Source organism: Vombatus ursinus, unplaced genomic scaffold (assembly GCF_900497805.2).
Source record: "Vombatus ursinus unplaced genomic scaffold, bare-nosed wombat genome assembly UNPS02014809.1, whole genome shotgun sequence".
In the NCBI taxonomy this organism is placed as follows: domain Eukaryota; kingdom Metazoa; phylum Chordata; class Mammalia; order Diprotodontia; family Vombatidae; genus Vombatus; species Vombatus ursinus.
The window spans coordinates 3,419,434-3,442,219 of NW_020954587.1; the positions used below are offsets into that span (position 1 = coordinate 3,419,434).

The 22,786-nt window shown below is 38.9% G+C and overlaps 1 protein-coding gene across 1 annotated transcript in view; it reads right to left on the reverse strand.

The window, feature by feature from the left end:
* SRPX (sushi repeat containing protein X-linked) overlaps positions 1-22,786 on the reverse strand; it is a 92,713-nt gene that overhangs the window by 40,207 nt on the left and 29,720 nt on the right. The gene's annotated exons all lie outside the window — the stretch shown is intronic.

The following is a 22,786-nucleotide window of genomic DNA, read 5'->3' on the forward strand; positions in this document are numbered from 1 at the left end:
AGCAATGCTTCGTCATCATTCATGCAGGGAATATTAGAATGCAGAGCCAGGAGCAAAAGCTTCGGTGGCCATTCGTTAAGTCATGGTGGCCACTTAAGAGTGAGCTCTGTCATGCTAGACTTCTGCCACAGCCCATCCCGAATGAGATTCAAATTGTGCTGCACTTCTGGATTCAGTAGGGAAAAAGACAGGGAGAGATGGATCTGCTCGAAGATGATGCCAATGTATACAGTCTACATGCCAATGAAATGCAGTAAAATGCTTTCCAGCCAACCCACTGCTCCTCTAGAATTAAAAGAAGCCTCCAGGAACAGTGGGTGCTTATGTTACCTGAAAATTGGCACATCCCATGAAATGAGTTTGGGTGGAGGAGAGAAAAAAGGAATCAGATTTCTTAGCTCAAATGTCAAAAGGAACTCAAAATAAGCTGCATTGCTGTATGCAGCAATTTAGAAAACCATACTCTTAGGTTTTCTAAATTCTCCAAATTAAATTATCATATATACTACATATATATGTATTTTTCATATATATGGAACTTTATATATATATACACTATATATATAATTATACATATACATATATGTACATAGAACTTTTTTTAAAACTTCTGACAAAGGGAAATTCTCAGTAACAGTGCTTTATGAATTTTGAGAACTCAATACTGTTGGGGGCGGGGACAATGGGGAAAAAGTATTTACCTCTTTTCTTTCTTTTTCTTTTCTTTTCTCTCATTCATGTTTGTTTGTTTTTATAGAACAACTAATTTGGAATGTGGGACTGTATCCTTTGGAAAGCATTTGAAAGTAAGTTCCAGAAAGTGGAGGATTCTTAATCCTCAGAGCTGCTATCGGTCTCTAATTTCACACAGCTTGTCCTCATTACATAGGAGTACGTCCCCCTCTAGTTTTCATACACTGGTCACTAGTGTTTGCCTTGTCCAAGGTCATCACTAGCCACAAGAAATGCCTTCTACTGGAAGTGCCTGAAACTATACCATATAAGACGGATGATTCCTTAACAGTGTGATTATCGAACCCCTTTCTGGGTCTCAGGGATGAGCTTTCTGGTTCATCTTCCCGGTCCACTTCAACTTTAGATGAGAAAGGAAAGGGTTGCCAGAGAGACAGTCATAGAAGATGATGTAGAAATTGTATATTTTCCCTGTAGGGATAGGAAGGGATATAGCAATTCCCAATCCCAACTTGTCTTCCCATGACTCTCATCTTCCCCAACTGACCCAGCCACCTTGCACTAAATATGGTTAGAGATTTCAAAGTGGTCATTACGCCACATGAGAAAATGAACAAGCATCTCACGAAAGTACGGTAGTCATCATCACAGAAAAAATTCTGTGGGAGACCAAAAATAATTCAAAACTTCTTCCTTTTCTGCCTCCTTTTCAATGTACATTATCTTAGGAGCTAAATCTATGCCCCTGACCCCAATGGCGGAAGGACTATAGGATCTTCCAACCCTATGAGGCTAACTTACAAATCCTAAGCCAGAAGCCCATGTGGCAAATGTATTTCCTGTAAGTCCCATAAACACTGCTGTTGTTTAGTCTTTTTCAGTCATGTCCAATTCTACATGACCCTTTTTTGGAGTTTCCTTGGCAAAGATACTGGAGCGGTTTGCCATTTCTCTCCAGCTCATTTCACAGATGAGGAAACTGAGGCAAACAGGGTTAAATGGCATACAGAATCACAAAGCTAGTAAGTGTCTGAGGCCATATTTGAACTCAGTTCTTCCTGACTATAGGTTGTGTATTCTATCCACTATTCCACCTAACTGCTCACCCCATAAACATACAGTCTATAAAAGCAGAGAGAGATATTCTTGATCAATCCCCGGAATTAAATAGAAAGAACATCTCTAACCATTTAGGAGCCAATTTAGAGTGTATAAGTGATTTTAATAACAATAATAATAATAACTACCAAAATGGTTATGTAGCACTTTGAGCTTTTAAAAGGAATATAGATAGACAGAAAGATATAGATGTAGATATAGATAATGCATATATGTATACACACACACACACACACACACATACATATATTAATGATCTCATTTTATCCTCACAACCCTGGGAAATAGGTGCTATCCTCATTTTACAGATGAGGAAAATGAGGCAGGCAGTTTTAAGTGACTTGCCCAGGGTCACACAGATAATAAATCTGAGGCCAGATATGAACTCAGGTCTTCCTGAATCCAACTTCCAACCATGACATCATGACAATATTAACGGTAATTCCAATTCACTTTTCTGACACTGGGACTCTCATTCACTCCTGTTGTTCACTTGCCAAGCCAATAACCACTGGGTACATGGCCTTGCTCTGCTGGATATCTTGTGTTTTTAAAAATCAAATTCAATGAAGGTAAAAAAGACAAAGTGTGTGATTCAAATTTTCATAAAATCTAATTCTCCATTCCCCAGAAAAGACCCATACCCCAGTATGTTTTTCCCTAAGGAATCCTTGCTGATAGTAAGAAGAGAAACTTGTGAGGAAATTTGGCATTTTAAAGTTTCCAGTGTACCTCTGTCCTGTCTACTCCCCAGATGTTCACAAATAGGTCTCCCTGGCTTCCGTGAAAATGAATTTTTCACATAATCATATTCAGACTTCAGTACATTTGCCTCCTAGTAGCATCAAGGGTAAGAGACGTTAGAATGCAAGCTCTGTACAAGTTCCTTTTTAAAACGCCAGAGGTTTGCTCAAAGAAAGAAAAACTGAGGCAGAGTTAGTGAAGTTTAAATAGTCAATGGAGTGCTCACAATGAATTAAAAACCATATGGATCCAACAGATGGTACAAATAGTCAATGTTACTTTGGCACCAAGATTTTTTATTCTACCTGGACAAATGAACAGAGCCTTTCCTTTCCCACAAATGTTCCCTCAGCCATCCCATTAATTTGCTCATTCTTTAAATAGAATTTAGTGAAAAGTTTCAGGATGTCTCAATCTAGAATCCAGGCTACTCTTGGCCCACAGGTACATTTATTAACTAATCCCTTTATGCTATGAAATGTTCATGAGTAAGGCCATTAATCCAAGCTGGAGAACCCTGCCTGTGGAACTCTCTTTCCATGGGTCAACATTTATATTGGTTGATTTTTTTTAAATTATGTATTTATTTAATCTAATTACCCTGAACTACAGTCTCAATGAACTTTGGGAGAAGTATCATATAAAATTAAAGTTGTTTCTAATGCACCGGGTGCCTGACACATAATACACACTTATAAAATGCTTGTTGACTTGATTTGGTGACTTTAGGTATGAAAAATACACCCAGAAGGAAAAATAAAAGTCCTTTCCTTAAAATTTCCCAGAGGTAGAAGTAGGAAACTTCAAAAATCTGGGTTTTGTCCCTCACTTGAATTTCTACATTACTAGTCTGGACTCTTCAATTAAAAACTACCCTAGTATTCTCTTAAATTGACAACTCTCTTTTTAGATGTCTCCCAAACTGGGTTGTAAGCTCCCTGAAGGAAGAGGTTGAACTTATACTCCTCCTAGAAGGCCAGCACCGTAGTCTATCTATAGGAGGCTCTTGCTAATTATTTGTGGATAATGATACTTGCAACATAATAGGAAAAAAAAAGTATCAAACATACACAGTTGGTCAGTATAATACCCAGAACTATAAGTAGCAGTTTTGGGGCATAGCAAGCAGCATGATAGATGCCCTCAAATCAGTTTTGGAATTCATGTGTGAAAGTAGTACAAAAAGGAAATTTGAAAAAGTTCACTTATTGGGAGGGGAGAACTTGGGAAACTCTCTTCACTCTGGTTGAAGGCAACAGAGTCCCAAGGCCACAACCCTTTTTATCAAGAGACCTAAAGGTGCCACAAGACCCTAGATAAGGAGATTACTACCAAACAGGGAACAGGGCAAAACACCCCAGAGAGGAGAGGAAGTACGCTATCTGATAGCCTCCTATTTTAAACTAATTATTCTCGCTAACTAAGGTCTAAGCCCAGTTTCTATACTGCTAAAGTAATGCACAAGTGTCAAAATGTTAACAGAACAAATTTCAGTATTGTGGAATCTTTTAAAATAATTATTTTAGTCTTGTGCCTCTAAATTTCAGTACCATGTGGCAAAACTCTGATTGTCCTGCCTTAGTTATGGCTCTGATGATGCCTTTAACTAAATGGCTGCAAATTCATCACAATAAAAGAAAATCAGTCAAATTGCTTGCAGCTGCATATCAGTGAGAAGCAGAATGACAACTTGGTGAAGACAGAGCAATGGTAGCAGTTATATAACAAGCATGCTTTCTCATCTTTGTGCTTAGTAGTCCTTCACTTTTCAAAGCTTAAAAGCAGGCAAGTTTTCTGAACACCTATGCTAGTCACATATTATTTCTGGTGTTCTCATATTATCTTTGAGATTTACCACAAATAAGATAGGAGACCAAGCATATATATATCAAATATGGGGCTCTGAAGCCATAGATAGGCAAACAAAAACAAAAACAGCCTCTTCACCAGAGCATGATTTAAATAAAATAGAAAACTTTATAATGAAGTGTGTTTGTGTGTGTGTGTGTGTGTGTGTGTGTAATCCTATAGAGAAACGAAAAGAATAAAACCTTGATTAGCTGAAATCCATCTAACTAGAAAGCTCATCAAGTAGAATTTTTTTTTCTCCTCCCAAATTTTAGGAAGAAGGGAAACAAAAATAATTAAATGTTAGATTTTTTAAAAATTTCACAACTTCCAAAGAACATGCTGATAACACTACACATTTAGTCCTAACTTCTACAGTCACAGAATGACAGTAGCTCAAAGTCAGAAAGGACATCAAAGTCCAATCCCTGCCAGAAAAGGATTCCCTTCTATATTATCTCAATAAGCAGTGGTCATCCAGCCATTCACAATGCTGTAGAATAATGATGACAGTAAAGAATGAAGACTGGGACACTGCAAGACCCTGAATCAACAGAAAGAGATTCAATTACGTCCAACATGCTATACCTCCAAAGGCAAAAATGTGGACCAATACATTTTAGATTTTCAGCCAAGAGAATTTTCAGCACAAAGGGGATTTTCAGTAAAACTCTGTTGCCCAGAACAGGCCATCCAAATAAATGAACTGGTTACCTGAGGCTTTATCATAGTATTTTGCTCCCCACGACGTGTTCTGTGCTCTCCCTTTTTCCCTACATCCTCTTGCTCAGTGACCTTGTTGGTTCTCACGGGGTTAATTATAATTTCAATTCAGAGGATTCACATATCTACATAGCCATCCCCAATCTTTATTCTAACCCTTCAGTCCCACATCACCAACTGCCTTTTGGATACTTCAAACTAAAAGATCCAGAAATATCTCAAACCGAATGTATCCAAAATAGACATTTCTCTCCAAACCCACCCCAATGTTTAGAAAAAAAAATTCATGTTTCTATTGATGGCATTTCCATTCTTCAGTCTTAGAAATTTAAAGACCTCAGTGTTATCCTTGGCTCTTTGTTAGATTTCAAGATTCTTGAGGGCAGGGACTGTTGTTTCTACCTCCATATCTCTCAAATCTGACTCCTTTTTCTCTACCCACAAAACGGATGGGGTGCTTGGGTGCTTGTCATTGTAGCCTTCTTTCTAGTCCCCATATATGACACTGAATCACCTATCTCTATGCCTTCGCATTGGCCATGCCTGGAATGAATTTCTATTTCATCTCTGCCTCTTGGAATCACTCTCTTCCTCAAGATAACACAAGTACCACCTTGTCTCCTTCCTCACCCTTCACTTTCAAACTCTCCTTTATATGTTATCTTCTCCTTTGAGGATAGGATTATCCTTTGTGCTTGTATCTGAATCCCCAGCATTTAGCACACAGTGCTTGGCACACAATGAGCACTTAATAAATGTTCTACCCATCTATCTGATCACACTGATGGCGAGAGGCTTCCCTTCCTAATTACCTAATATTTAACTGTTTGTATTTCTTCTATACATATTTATGTACATGTTGTCTCCTTCAATTAAATGTAAACACCATGAGAGTAGGGATTATTTCATTTCAACTGGCTGCAGGATTGTAAATGATGGGAACTAAGGGATTTGAATCAAGATGGAAGAATGATAGGAAACAGTACAACAAGCCTCCCTCTCCCCTCCAAAAAAAAGCAAAAAAAAAAACAACCTCCTCCAAACAGATCTAGAAAATGCCCCAGACCAATTCCTGATGAGGAAATGCATAAAAAGTCATGGGGAATGATTTGTCCAGCCCCAGTCAGCACAGAGAAGCAGACAGGTCTGTAGATACTGTGAATGAAGAGCACCCCAGCATGCCACACCGAGCAAAAAAAAGTCTCAGACTCATACCAGGGCACCCACTACAGGGACAGGAGGCGAGTGGCAGCTGTATCACCAACTACCCAGTTCAGGGTCACAAATACAGGGCAGACTGAGGAGGGCAGTGTCAAGGTGGGGAGGCCCACGGAGGTATACCGAGAAAAGAGAAGTTCAGAAACAAAAAGCAACAGTGTGGTCCAGATCCCTGGAGTAGACTCAGTTCCAACATCTAGCCCGACCTGAAGAGGAATAACCAGGGCAGGAATCCCAGACCAAAACTGAAGGCTGTCATGCTGAACCAACAAAGTGTTCCAGCTGGCTGATAAGGGACTGAGTCCAGCAGCTTTTTACTGTTGCTCAAACCAAATCTGGATCAAGAACTTACAGGCTCAGACCTGGACTGGGGAAGGGGTAGGGGGGAGTTCTGTAATCAGACTTTGCCCTAGATCAGATCACTTTGGGAGAACTAAAAGTTTACTGATCCCCAGCCTGTCCCTAAGATCTGGAATAATGAAGCACTCAATATGCCAAGAAATCCACAAAAGGATCAGCCCAGAGCCTCCTTCTAGAAGTGTGTCAGAGTTCAGCCCCGACAAGACTGAAGTCAAGAAATAGGCCGGAAGAATGAGGGGGAAAAAAATCCCATCATAAAGAGCTATTACATTGGTAGGGAAGCTAAAGACAAATGCAGAAAATAATGACTCTGAAACATCTACAAACAAAGTCTCAAAGAATAACACAGCTTACGCACAAATTCAACTCGAATTCTTGGAAAAGATGAAGCAACAATTTTTTAAAAGAGTTTGAAATGTTTATGTAAATGGAATGAGAGCACTTGAGGGGAAAAAAAGGAAAAGAAATGAGAGCCATAGAAGAAAGAATTGGAAAGGGAATTAACAGCTTGTCACAAGAGGTACAAAACCTTGCCTAAGCAAAAAATTCCCTGAAAATTAGAATGGGCCACATAGAAGCCAATGACTCCATGAGACAATAAGAGATATTAAAACAAAGTCGTAAGACTGAAAAAGCAACTGACCTAGAAAACAGATCAAGGAGGGAAAGTGAAGACTCATTGGGCTATTTGAATGCCATAAACAACAACAACAACAACAAAAAGCCTAGGCATAATCTTAAATCTTAAATCTTAAATCTAGGCATAATCTAAAAATCTTAAAAGAAAACTGCCCAGATCTCTTAGAAGCAGAGGGCAAATTAGAAAGAGAAAGAACCCACCAATTACCTCCTGAAAGAAATCACAAAATTAAAACTTCCAGAAATATCACAGCCAAAATCCAGAGCTCCCAGGTCAAAGAAAAAATTCTTCAAGCAGCCAGAAAGAAAGAATTCAAGTACTGAGGAACCACAGTCAGGATCACACACAATTTAGCACTTACGAGTATAAAAAAGCAGAGAATTGGGAATATGATATTTCAGAAAGCAAATGGTACGGGCTTACATCCAAAGATAATTTACCAGGAAAACTGAGTATGATACATGGGGGGAAAATGGATTTTTAGTGAAATAAAGACCTTCTAAGCATTCCTGACGAAAAATCAGAGTTGCATAGAAACTTTGAAATTCAAACACAAAAGTGATGAGAAACATAAAAAAAGGTAAACACGAATAAACAACAACAAGGGACTAGAAAGAATAAACTGCTTACATTTGAAAATGAGGAAATTACACATGTGTCTCCTTTGAACCCTCTCATCGTCAAGGGTCATAGATGAAGTCTAATTGGTCAGAGGCCTGGGAGGGGTTCTGTGATGTCTTGATGGTGTTAAGAGAAGAATGGAAAAAAGAGGGGAAGAGGATTATGCTGGGGAGGAGGGAGACAGGAAAGGAAGATTAGGAAAAATTATCTTCCACAATCAGGGTACACAAGTGGATATTTATACAAATAAGGAGGAGCAGGTAATAGGAGCAGTTGACACTTGACAGAGCTAAAAATGCTTCAACTTAGCAGGCATTTATTAAGTGCTTACTGTGCGCAGAGTGGTGAACCAGATGCTAGGTGAGACACAAAGTTTAGCTAAAATATTGTCCCCATGCTTTTGGAGCTTAACATTATGGGGTGAGAGGATGGGGAAGGTATGACACAAATAACAATAATACAAAATATTACATAATAAATATATGAGAAAGGCAAAAGTGCTTGAAAAGAAGCCTTAGTGGTAGAGATGTCAAGTCAATAAGCATTTATTAAGTACCTGTTGTGTGCCATGCATTGTGCTAAGAACTGGGGATGCAAAGAAAGACAAAAATAGTTCCTGCCTTCAAGGAGCTCACCTTCTAATGGGGGAGCCAATATACAAACACCTACAACTCACAAGATATATACAGGATAAATTGGAGGCAATCCCTGAGGGAAGGCATTAGCAATAATGGGGAATCTGGAAAGGTGTCATTTGAGCCGAGCTTTGAAGAATGAATGGAGAGGATTTCAATAGGCACAGAGTAGGGGGAAGGTGTTCTAGAAGGAAGAAATAGTGTCAGCAAAGGCATGGAGAACATAAGTACAGTAATGTTCTAGGAATGTCAGGAGTCCAGTTTGACTGTAGCATAAAGAATATGTAAGTGGTAGAGATAGTAATGTGATAATAATAATTTTATTTATTAAAATTTATTTTATTTATTTATATTTATTTTTATATATTTATATTTATTTTATATATTATATATGAATATAAATATTTATTTTTATATATTTGTATTTATTTATTATTTATTCACACAAAGCTTTCAGGTTTGCAAAGCACTTTTTGCAAATACAATTTCATTTTATTTTCATAACAACTCTGGGACATGTATACTATTACTATCCCCATTTTACATATGAGAAAACTGAGGTAGGAGAAGAGTAAGTGACTCGTCCCAGGTCACTATTAGTAAGCATTTGAGTTCAGATTTTATTTTTTTTTATTTTTTTTTTTTGGCTAGGCAATGGGGTTAAGTGACTTGCCCATGGTCACACAGCTAGTAAGTGTTCCGTGTCTGAGGCTGGATTTGAACTCAGGTCCTCTGAATCCAGGGCCGGTGCTCTATCCACTGTGCCACCTAGCTGCCCCCTGAGTTCAGATTTTAACTCAAGTCTTCCTGACCCCACATCTAGTGCTCTATAACAATAGCTAACATCTATATAGTGTTTATTATGTGTCAGGCACTGTGCTAAGTGCTTTACAATCCTCACTTGATCCTCATAGGGGTCATCTCCAATCATCCCAATCTGTATCTTACCATTGGACCCAGATGGCTCCCTAGGAGAGAGTGAGGCTGACGACTTCGCACAGCCCTGCCTCACTTAAATCCAATTCACTTGCAAGTCACATCACCTTCTTGACGTCATGGTCCTCTTAGAGAACGAAGGACAAACAACAACAATGATCGTCACAGCAACCCTTGGAGATGGGTGTTGTTATTACCCCATTTTATAGATGATGAAACTGAGGCAAATAGCCATTAAATGACTTGCCAGTGTCACATAGCTAGTAAGTGTCTGAGGTCAGATTTGAATTCAGGACTGGCACTTCATCCACTGCACCACCTAGCTGCCTTGGATAGGTGGACAGAAAGGAGAATCTTTTTTAGGATTGGGTAGACCTGCTTGTGAGTATATCTGTAGGTAGAAGGGAAGAAGACAGTGGGGAATAAGACTTTAAATTTACATTAAAAAGAAGGAATGACTGTAGGAGCAAGATCCTAGAGGAGGTGAGAGCAAATGAAATCAAGGATAAGGCTGAGGGATTAGCATCAGCAGGAGTAGGAGCAGTCCCTTCCTGTGGGATCATAAGGAAGGAAAATACAAATGATGAGATAGAAATGTTGAGGAAAAGAGGAAGGAAGTCAAGGGAGCTCAAGTAACGTCCTTCATCTTCTCAGCAAAGTCAAAAGTTAAGTCAACAGTTGTAAATATGGTTGATATCAAGTCCCATTCATTCCTTTTATAATAAATGACACCGAGGCGCTAACTGGATGTTTACAGCTAGATTCTAAGTTCTTCAGGTGCAGGGGTCACGTGACGCCTCAGTGACTAAAGAAGCATCCTGACCGCAGCAGACCCTCTGTAAAACGGGATTAACTGAAAGATTTCTGTATAATAGCTGGGCTGCCTCAATAAGTCCCACCAGAAGTCCCAGCAGAATGAAACCCTGCTCCTTGGTAAAGGCAGAGTTTAAGCAAGGACTGTGGTTATAATTAAAAAAGAAACCCAAATGGAGATAGAGCTGGGTCTTGGCAGTTGACCGGCCCTGTCATTGTGCACAGTTCTTGCAAACTAAACCACAGAATTCAGGGAAGAGAAAAACTGAAAAAAGTAACACAACGAAATCACGTTGCAAAAATAGTAGTGGGTAAGCCTTTAATTACGTATCTGTAGAATGAGATTTTAATGTAGTAGATTACAAATCTGGAAGAATAAGCAACAGTGAATGAAACACTACCTCCTGGAGACAGTCCCAACGTTGGCATCACTACATTGTCAGCAATTATATCTGAGAATTACAGACTGCCTGCTGGCTTGGGACCCTATGGCAAGATGATGCCATGGGAAGAACATGGGATTGGATGCCATCAGAAGTCTTGGGCTTAAATCCTGGCCCTGTTCAAAATGAGTCAAGAGACTTTGGACAATTCACTTAACCTCCAGGCTAACATCTGGCACTCAGTACCACAGACTCTCAAAATCGGAAGTGACTCAGAGACCAGTTAGTACAAATGATGCCTCAACAAGAATTCCTTCTAAAAGTTACTGAACAAATGATCAACCAGATATAGAGTGAGGGGGAAGCTACTCTCTCCTGGGAGACTCCATTATGCTACTAGACAGCTCTAATCATTAGGGTGTGTGTGTGTGTGTTGTGTTCCTTTATGAGGATTATATGGTATAATACCTAAGCCAGGGAAGGATAAAGCAAAGAAAAAGAATTGTAGGCCCAGACAATGAAACTGATTCAAACTTTTTCAATAAGAACCTAGCAAAAAAATCTATTGAAATGTATTTTTAAAAATTATGACCAACTGAGATTTACACCAGGGATGCAAGGATGGTTCAGTATTAAAAAAGATTAACATCATTAATCATATTAAAACTAAAACACATCAAACAGCATGATTATGTCAATAAATGCAGAAAACGCCTTTGACAAAGTACAACACTCAAATATACTAAAAAAAAATCCATCAAAGCATAGGTATAGAACTATTTTAATATGATAAAGAAAACATCTAAAATCTAAATCTAGCAACAGGTTGACTATATGCAATGGGTAAAACACAAGAAGTTTCTTAGTAAACACAGGAGTAAAGCAAGGATTTGCCCTTTCCCTGCTGTTCTTTGACATAGGTCTAAAAATGCTAGTAACAGTATTAAGATAAGAGAAAGAAATGAAAGGCATAAAGGTAAGCAAAAACTATCCCTATTTGGCGACATTCTAATTTACTTAAAAACTGGCCCCAGAATAATCATCAAATAAACCAATTGAGACAACAGCTTCAACATAGTAACAGGATAAAAAATAAAACCACAGAAGTTAACAGTTTTCCAAGACAAGAAGTTTTTACTTTACCTCAGGCCTAAATGTGTTTTTGTTTCTGTTTCTGGGTTTTTTGGGGTTTTTTTTTCAATTCTGAACCACTGCTCTTACCCCATTCCTTCTTTTACATGACAGCCCTTCTAATACTTGAAAAGTATTCAAGGTCTAAATATTGTAATTTCCTCCTTAAGTCTTCTTTTCTCCAGGCTAAACATTGAATTCATTCAAGTAATCCATGTGTGTCATGAATGCAAGGCCCCTCACCAACCATCACCAATATCCCAGGAAGGACAGCATGAGTAGCTAGTAACTCCTCAAACTTTTTCATTAGTAATGTCCTATCTTTGAGAAGCTGGGTTTTCACCTGCTAAAATAAAAGCAAGTACCGCATGAAAGTCAATATGAAACAGGAAAGAAGGATGGTAGTGTCCAATGGGATTCCAAGGTTTTAGAAGTTAAATTGTTTTCAATAAGTGCATGAATCTCATTAGTAAGTAATTATGCTCATTTAAGAATGAAATTAAAATATTATTTTTCTTTCAATTTCTCTGAATTCTTTTTTCACTGGCTACTAAATAAATACTTATTAAGTTGTTTGGCCCTAACCATTGAATAAACAGAACTATTAGGATCTCTTTTGGCCTATGGATGCCATGAAAAAATAACTGAGATACTAAGGGCACTGTGAACTGAGGAAGTTGGGGAACCTCTCACCTAAGATTCGGGTAAGAAACTACCGTCAGAAGTATTCCAGGATGACCAGAACTGCTTCGAGAGTTGACAAGCTGCTGCAGTCTACTGTGGCCTTGAGGCTGCAGGTTCCCCACCCCTGGTCTACACAATAGTATGCCTCATCCAGAAGTCACAAATGTAGCCCTCCTGCAAGAGTAGCTAGGACTTCTATTTCTCTGAAATAAAATGAAGGAAAATACGCCCCCAAATGAACAATACTATTGCCTTTGTTGTTGTTTAGTCATTTTTCAGTCATATATGGCTCTTCATGATCCTATTTGGGGTTTTCTTGACAATGATACTGGAGTAGTTTGCCATTCCTTCTCCAGCTCATTTTATAGATGAGGAAACTGAGGCAAACAGGGTTTAAGTGACTTGCCCAGGGTCACACAGCTAGTGAGTGTCAGAGGCCAGATTTGAACTCAAGAAGGTAAATCTTCCTGAGTCCTTTCCTTACCCACCTCATAGAGCTGTGAGGATCATATCAGCTCAATGGTGTAAAAATATTTTGAAACTGCAAATTACTAAGTAAGCACGAGTTGTTATTAATAACAACGCAGCTTTTTATTCTATACCCTCAACCTCGAACTTTCTTCTAAACACTGTCTAGTGTCAAATATCATTATCATCATTATCAGCATGAGATAATAAGGGAGCTAGAACCAAACATATCTTAACTTCCAGTACTCCAAGCAATGATTTGAGTTTTGTGCCATATATGTCATAGGGGGAAAAGTCACTGACCCTCGAAGCCCTCCTATCTCATCATTTATTTCTCTTTTACATTTAACCATTAAATTTTTCTTTCAATTTAAAAAGTATCTTCTTTCCCCATCCTGAAAAAAAAATAAAGAAAAACATAACTTGTAACTACTATGCATAGCCAAGCAAAGAGAAATCTATACAGCATTTGAATTAGGATGGAAAATGTCCTTTTTTTAGGACACATTCCTCCACTGCCTTCTTTAAAAAAAGAAAAGGCAAGAAAATAAAGACCAAATAGAGCAGTGGTTTCCAAAGTACAAAGGTCTCATGATAATGAATTGGAGTGTGGGAAGAAAATATTAGAATTTCTAATTCTATTTTTCACCCCCAAAAGAAAAAAAAATTGACCTACTAAAAAGGTAAACATGAAGCTTCTTCTGATTTGTTTTCCAGGACTGACATTAGGGAAGATGGAAATTTACTAGCTGAATTTCAACAAAACCTTTGCCAAATTTGTGGAAGGGATTTTTAAAATGAGTAGCATGAATCAATAAGTTCAGCCAATGATGTGTTATCTTCCACTGGAATTTTTAACTTGCCAAAGTTAATGATATTTTCTCCATTCTCATCCTTCTTGACTTCTCTCTAGAACATGACATTGTTGATCACTCTCTCCTCCAAGGAAATCTCTCTTCTCTGGATTTTTATGACATCGATCTATCTTAGGTCTCATCCTACTAGTCTGACCACACTTTCTCAATCTGCTTTGCTGGATCATCCATGTTTCATATACCCTAAGTCTCTGCCCTGGGCCCTTTTTTCTCTCTACTCCTACTTGGTGACCTCATCAGCTTTAAAGGATTCAATTATCATCCCTTATGTTGATAACTCTCAAATCTAATTCTCCAGTTCATCTTTCTCCCATGCAGTAGTCCCTCCTCACCAGATGCCTATTACACAGTTCTCAGTAGATGTCCTGTAGGCATCTCAAACTCAACATATCCATCATATTTTCCCCAAAACCCAATCCCCTTTGATGTTGCCCTAATAAAGGCACCCTCTGTTCCTTCAGTCACCCACATTCAACTCTGAAATTCTCTAGGGTAGCTAGGTAAGCATCCCCTCCCGGAGAAGTTCCAGAATTCTGCCATATTCATTTGCCAATGAGTAGTCCCTCAAATTGTGGACCTTGTCCTGTTCATAGATAAAAAGCGAACATATAAACACATATAAAGACAAATGTTTTTGGAACAGAGGAGTAGTTGTGATCCTCCAAATCTCTCCTCTCCCAGGAATCCAATCAGACATCTCCTGAAGCCTCAGCAGCTCAGGCAAGCTCCAACTATTCCCACCTCCTTCAAGTTCTCGGGTCTATCAAATACCCTTCTCTGCGGCTCACGTCAATTCTATTTTTAAAAAATGGGAAATAAACAGAGGGGATAAGTTCACAAACCACTTTGCACACAGTGTCTCACTGGATCCTCACAACTGTGTGTGACACAAGTGCAAGCATTATTATCTCATGAGACAATGGAAGCCCAGAAGAGTCAAGTGATCGGCTCTAGGCCATGTCATTAGAAAGGAGCCAGGACCTGAACCAGGTCTTCTAGCCTCAGGTTCAGTGACCTTTCATAATGCCAATATTCCCGCATAAAAGTGTAGGGTAAGTATGACTGCTCTGCACAGTGTCCACCTCACTATGAATATTCGGATATTAAATGGAAACAACAAAATTTTGGTCTATTGGAGGTCCATTAAACATAGCAAAAATGCATGTAGTACTGGAAGGTTTGCAAAGCACCTTGCCTCTGTTATCTCTCTTGATCCTGGCAGCAACCTTATAAAGCAGGAGCTATCATCTTTCACCTTTTTACAGATGAGGAAACCAAGACTCAGAAAGATTAAGAGACTTCCCTGGATCACATAGCTATTTGAGCCCAGGACTTATTGACTTTAAGTGCAGTATACTATATACTGTTACTACTTGGAAAAACATAAAGCCATCTTTCATGGAGATGGTGAAATGGGACGTGGAGTAAGATAAGTTACTGATGCATGACCACTCAAGTGTCTAAAGATCAGAACTCCAGACCATGTTTCTTAGGTCACTGGATGAAGTAAGCATGGAAATGCGAATGAAAAGTTTCAAAGCCATCAATATCGGCAGGCTGGCCTTCTCTCTGCTTCCTTTGTGAATATAAAGTCAAGTATTCTTTATAAAATTGGCAACTTGACAATTTTCACCTTGCCATAAAATCTTGGATAGGATAAGTGGAGTCCTTGAGAATAATATAGTTTATGAATTGGCAAAAGGTTACAAGGAAACCTCTGCTCAGTTTGGTCCAGTTGAATAAATTTTCAATAATTAAAAATAACTACCCTTGAAAAAAATCAATCAAGAGTCAGACAATGGACATTTAAAACAAAAGTCTGACTAGCCCTTGTAACCTATTGGTGAGGGGAGGTGCCAAGTTAAGGATAACGGGGAACACCACGGCTATAGGAGCCACAACATAGTAGCAAAAAAAAAATTTATTAAAAAGACAAAAGCTCCAAAACTCAAAACTCCAACCATCATGGGTTTGATGGCGAATTCACACATGGAACTTCTTGGTCATTTTTCATGTTTCATGTATAAGCAAATATTCAAATATTCTATTGGATTTGTGATCTCACTGATATGTTTCCTCCAATGATATATATTATAGCAACTCCATGTTTGCTCACTGCATGCTCTTGTCAATGTCCTCCCATAAGCTTGCCAAAGGGCAGCCATACAAAATATTGGAGAAGGGGGGCTTCCTCACCTTATTTTTTCCCTTTTCTTTCTTTTGAGAATTAGTTTCCTTATCGTGCCCAGAAATAAAGTACAGCAGTCACTCCCAGGTCAGATCAGACCACTGATCAGTATGGAAGCTTTGACCTGTTTCTGCTTCTGTTTCTATTTACCATAATGGTGCCAGACAGTATAGATACTCAATCAATTTTAGCCCTTCTGCAGTTCAAAACTCTCAAGGTCAAGTGAACCACCAGACTTAGCTTCTCTGATAGCAGATTACAAGTGTGTACCACCATACCTGGCCCTTCCTTGTATCCTTTTGACATCACTAGGATACTCTCAGTTAGCCAATTGTTAGAAGGTATCTACCAATGTCCTTTACCATGTGATTTATGATATTTCTTTTCCTGAAAAGGCATTAAAACGTGATCTTAAGACTTAAACTGGCTCGGAGGACTTAAGGCTAAGGTTTGACAGTAGCTCCTGGTCACCTGAATAAAAGAAGCTATAAACAGCTCCTGATAGGCTTGACCAGATGACCAAGATCCAGCCATGGACAACACTGAACCACATTCAGTCCAATGAACTCAGTGTTCTTACTGACTGTCCTTCTTGAATATCCTTCCCCTTCTTTGGCCAAATAAATCTCTTTTGGATAAGTGTCAGATCTTTTACTAGTGTTTAATTTTATTCCAATATCAATACTAAACTACCAAGAAACCAGCCTGAGTCAGGCCTTTCTTCCAGCATCAATTCTATCTTATTTATATGTTTCTTTAGTGACATCTTCCATACATTCAAATACAAGTTAGAAATGAAAACCTTCAAAGGAAAATAAGGGGATATGAGGAAAAACAGGTTGGAATCCTAAGAAAGATGGTATAAGGTTAATTTCTCAACTCATTCTTTGCTTCTGACTTACCTACTAGGAGAAGTATCTTCAAGCAATAAGATATAAAAGAGACATTAAAAGGAATTTGAAGCTCAGTATGAATGAGGAGATACTAAGAAAACATCTATTCCCCAATATGTAAGTGGTGAAAGGGATATGAACAAATCATTCTCAGAAAAACTAAAAACTATTAACAACCATATGAAAGAATATCCCAAATCATTAATAATAAGAGAAATGCAAATCAAAGCATCTCACACCCAGAAAATTAGCAAAGATGACAGAAGATGAGAATAGTCAAAACTGGATGGGGCAACAGGGAGTTAGACACAATAGTGCATTGTTTATGGAGCTGTGATTTAGTTCAACCTTTCTGAATAGCACCCTGCAATTATGCAAATTAAGGACTAAAATGTGGCTATCCTTGGATCCAAACATTCTACTACTAGGCAGGTCATTGACTAGATGGGTCTACTTCAAGGAGGTCACTTGACAAGAAGAGAGTGCATATGTATACCAAAACATTTGTAACAGCATTTTAGGTGATGGCAAAGAACTATAAACAAAATATATGTTCATCGATTGGGGAATGGCCAAGCAAATCATGGTACATGAATGCAATGGAATATTACTGGGCTATGAAAACAATGAATATTGTGAATGAATTGATGCAGCGAAATAAGTAGAACTAAGAACACAAAATACACAGTGACTTAAATGATTTAAATGGAAAGAAGAACCACAAAACAGTTCTAAGTGAATGTCACAGAATTGCAAAGATTAAGGATGACACCAAAGAAAAATTACGAGGAGACAACTCCCCCTACTCCTTTGTAGAGATGAGAGGGGTACAAGTGTCAAACATGGCATATAAAAATTTCAGAGTTTTTCAATGTGATGACTGATTTTGCTGATTTTTTCATCTTTATATTTTCCTTTTTTCTTTAAAAATATTATTTTACAATATTAGATGGGTCTCTGGGAGGGCAAGGGAGAGAAATAAAGAGGGAGATTTAGGGGCAGCTAGGTGGCGCAGTAGATAAGCAACCAGCTCTGGAGTCAGGAGGACCTGAGTTCAAATACTGCCTTACACACCAGCTGTGTGACCCTGGGCATGTCACTTAATCCCAATTACAAAGAGAGAGAGAGAGAGAGAGAGAGAGAGAGAGAGAGAGAGAGAGATTGAGGTAATGTAAAAACAAAATATATCAATAATATTGATTTAAAAAAAGAAAATACTTAGAGGCCTGAAATAAAATCATGGTTCTAGTACTGAAAGAACATGATAGGTAGTGTAATTGAAGCTATATTGTTAGTAACCGAATGGAGATGGGCAGATATTCCAATTTAAAAAAAAAAGCACAAAGGTACAATCTAGAAACTATAGAAAAGTAAGATTGGTATGTATTCCCCTGCAAAATTCTTGAAAGACTTATTAAGCAAATTCTCTGAAATGGGAGGTAACTAGGTGCCATAGTGTTTACTAGTGTTTAATTTTATTCCAATATCTACACTTAGATATAGAGCCCTGACTTGTAGTCAAAAAGACCCATGTCTGAATCCTGGCTCAGCTACTAGCTATATGGCCCTAGGCAAGACACTTAAACTTTCTCAGTCTCGATTTTCTCTCCTGTAAAATGGAGGGGGAGGGTGGATTTAACATCCTCAAAAGTCTCTTTAAACTCTAATAAATTTATGATCCTGTGGTGACACCTAGGAAGCACCACAGGTTCAGTAAGAATAAGTAACTCCAAACTTCATTTCCAGTTGCTACATTAGCTCAGGGTTAATAAGAACTTTCTAAAAGTTGGAGCTGTCCAAAAATGGTAATAAGTTTCTCATCACCAAAAGTATTTAAGCAAAGGCAAAATGATCAGCTGGCAGGATTGTTCTTGAGAATGGTAGATTGGACAACGTGATCTCCATGGTCCCTTTGAAATCTTTCTTTGAATATTTCTGAGGAGGGACTGGACCTTTGATTTCATTATCATAAGGAACTATTGGTGAGGAACCCCTTTCTCCCAATGTAGGTTGACAAATGTTTTGCCATTTGTAATCTCCAAGAATTGTCTGTGACAGTGAGAACTTAATTGACTTTCCCAGGGCCAGTAGATGTCAGAGGCGGAACATGAATCCAGGTCTTTGCGACTCAAAGGCCTTCTCTCTCTTTATTATGCTATGCCTTAGAGAAATATGAAATTTGTTGTTCAGTCGTTTTTCAGTTGTATCTTACGCTTCATGACCTCATTTGAGGTTTTTGCAGCAAAGATACTGCAGGGGTTTGCCATTCCTTCTCTAGCTCAGATTTTACAGATGAGGAAACTGAAGCAAACAGACTTAAGTGACTTACCCAGGGTCACACAGCTAGTAAGTGTCTGAGGCTAGATTTGAACTCAGGAAGATGAACTCAGGAAGATGAACCGGCACGTAGCGGCCCAATATGAAAGTACAACCCCTCAAAAAAAAATTATGTAAGTCCCACCTGCCACACAACCTCAAATTCTATTCAGGAGTATTTATTAACCGCTGACTGTATGCAGACTTTATGCTAGGTCCTGAAGATAAAAAAGACAAAAATGAAAAAGCACTTGCCCCCGAGGAGATTACATTCAAACACAGTAAAACTATAGCTGGGGAGTGGGACAGAGTAGACATTGTTCTTTTCAAAAATAAGCTCAGGAAAATTATAAAAAAGGAATCCCTCTCCCCAGCACCAGGGAGAAGGAAAGGATATACTGCTTTCAGTGTATGAAAGTGACAGTTACAAAGTTGAACTCCTGCTTCTGATGTCTGTAGTAAATGAAAGCTGGGAAAGAAGCCCCTGGACAGCCTAATTTTATGTGTTTCAGATTCAATTTGAAAAGGGAGGACATACAAGAAGCTTCGGTCCTGTCATTTAGAGAATGAGACAGCACTCTTTACTGCATGCATGAGCCTAGGTCCTGGCACTCAGCCGTGCAGCAGAGTAATGAGTGCAGACTGCTCCGTGATTGCTCAGGCCCGTGAACAAAGAATGTTAGGCACAGGAGTCGTCCCCAGAGAGGTCCCCTGGAATTACTAAATTGTCATCCTCATTACTTTGTCCTGATGCAAATGCCCTTTTGTGGGTGGGCTGATGTACCAAGTCCTCCAAAGACCTTTCAGTATCAAGACTAGGGAGGCCTGAGAAGGGAAGGCATTACTGGCGTGGCGACCAGAACAAAAAGACTTTTTTAAAAAGCAGATAGGCAAGAAAGACAAGAAGGCAAGAAGAGAAGTCACTTGGGATATAGTGAAAGGCAGTGGTATCAGTTAACATTAAAGAGCACCAAGTAAAAATGTTTGGTGGACACTAACTTATTTTTCTTTGCCTATCTTTGTGCCTGGTCCAGAAGACCTCATTATCAGAGAGTCTGGGGGTCTATTTTTTTTTTTTATCGAATGTTACATTATGCTTAATAGGAGAGCAGGGACTACTTTTGGCCTTTCTTTGTATCCCAATTGCCCAGTCAGGTCCCTGGTACATAGCAAGCACTTAATAAATGCTTTTTGATTAATGGATTGCCCAGTCCTAGTGTGTATCCCTAAGATCTCTGGCTAAGTACTACCCAAAGTATATCCTTTTGTTTGGTCAAGAAGACCTCATTATCAGAGAGTCTGGGGATCTATTTTTTTTTACATATATGAACAGTGTATCTATATTATTCATATGTATACATATACATATATAGTTCATTGTTCATATATACATATAAACTCTTTACAATTTACAATTATTATTTCATTTGATCCTCACAACTACCCTAGTAGGTAGGGGCTATAATTATATCCATTTTACGATGAGCAAACTGAGGCAAACAGGTTAAATGACTTGACAAGGATCACACAACTACTAAATGTTTGAGGTCACATTTGAACTCTGGTCTCCCTGACTCCAGGCCTAGCAATTACTCAATCAATAAGCATATTCTAAGTGTCCACAATGTGTCAGGAACTGTTCTAGGCACCGGGGATACAAAGACATAATAAATGAAACAGTTCCTGCTTTCAAAAAGGTTTACATTCTCTAGGTGGATAAACATACACACACACACACACACACACACACACACACACACATCAGTATATACAGAACCAATACAAGGTGATGGGGATGAGCACTAGAATGTGAGGGGAGGGTGATGAAAGGTCTAATCTGGGATGTAGCATCTGAGATGCACTTTGAAGGATACTAGAGATTCTAAGAGGCAGACATGAAAAGAGAATCCATTCCAGGCACGGGGCACTTATTGTGGAAGACAAGACACAGGGAGAAGATGGGAATATTACAAGTGAGGAATAGCAAGAGATTCTGCTTGGGGGGACTGCGTGCAGGGGAGTAATAGGTAATAAAGCTGGAGAAGTAGAATGGAGCCAGTTAGTGATGGACTTTAAATGCCTCCTCTTGGAGGCCATAGTTGATCCTAAAGGTAACAGGGAGACATTGGAATTTCCAGAGTAGGGGAGGTGACAGGGTCAGATTTGGGCAGCTGGGCGGAGGGCAAGACTTGAAGTAGGAAGGCCAATTAGGAAGCTATACAATAGTCTAGGGAAGAAGGGATGAGGGCCTGAATGAGGTGATGATTGTGTGAGTGAAGAGAAGAGGATGGATGCAGGAGATGTGGAAAGGACAAGTAAATGGCAGATGATTGAATGTAGAAGGCAAGAGAAAATGAGGATTCAGGGATGACTCCAAGGCTGTAAACCTGGGTTAGTGGAAAGATGATGCCCCCTATGGAAACGAGGAAGTTCATAAGATGGGTAGGTTTGGGCGTAAAGAGAGTAAGTTCTGTTGTGGACGTGTTGAGTCTGAGAATTCTAGTTCCATGAGAAATCCAATGAGAAATCTATTCTGAAACACCAGGTGGTCAGGTGATACAGACATGAACTTAGGAAACTGTGGTTTGATATATAGAACTGCCAGTCATTTGCATAGAGTTGACAATTAAATCCCTGAGAGCTAATGATGTCACCAAGTGTACGTATAGATGGAAAAGAAGGCAGGCTAAGACAATGACAGGAAAAAACAAATCAGAGCTTTGGGGTGTACCCACAGAGAGTAGGGACAACATGGATGTGAGGCCAGCTAAGTAGACTTGAAAGGAATAGTCAGACAAGAAGAAGCAAAAGAGGACAGTGTCATGAAAACCTGGAAAGAAGAGAGTATCCAAAAGGAAAGGGTGGTCAATAGTGTCCATTGCTGCAGGGGGGTTAAGAAGAATAAGGATGAGAAAAAGTCATTGCATTTGGCGATTAAGAGATCGTTGGTAACTCTGGAGAGAGTGTTAGCAACTGACTATTCTCTATTAACATTTCTTAGCTCAACTTGAAAAAGCATATTGGCTCTACTGATCATATGATCATATGATAGTAAGATCATCATGTAGGAAACATATCCCGTGCCTAGTACAGTGTAATAAAAATGTTCTATATTTGACCAGTGTTTATTGGATGAATGAATGGTTTCTCCTGTACCACACTTCTCCTAGCTTCTCCACACTCAGAATTAGGCTTATTTGAGTCTAAAATAACCATTCTATTTGGCATCCTGCCTGGTAACCCTGACAAAGATGCCAACTGGCTCTTACAACTCCTTGGACACCACTTCTGTCATCACCATTGAGTCGTCCTTTCTGCTTTCCAGAAGCTTTCTCGGTTAAAGTTCATGTACTTATCGACTTTGATATCTGTCCTGTCCATCTTATGTCATTTTCCTTCCTTTTTCTTTCCAACACAATGCAAGCTCTTTCCTTCATTATATTTGGATCTCCAACACCCAGCACAGTACCTGGTACATATCAGGCGCTTAATAAATGT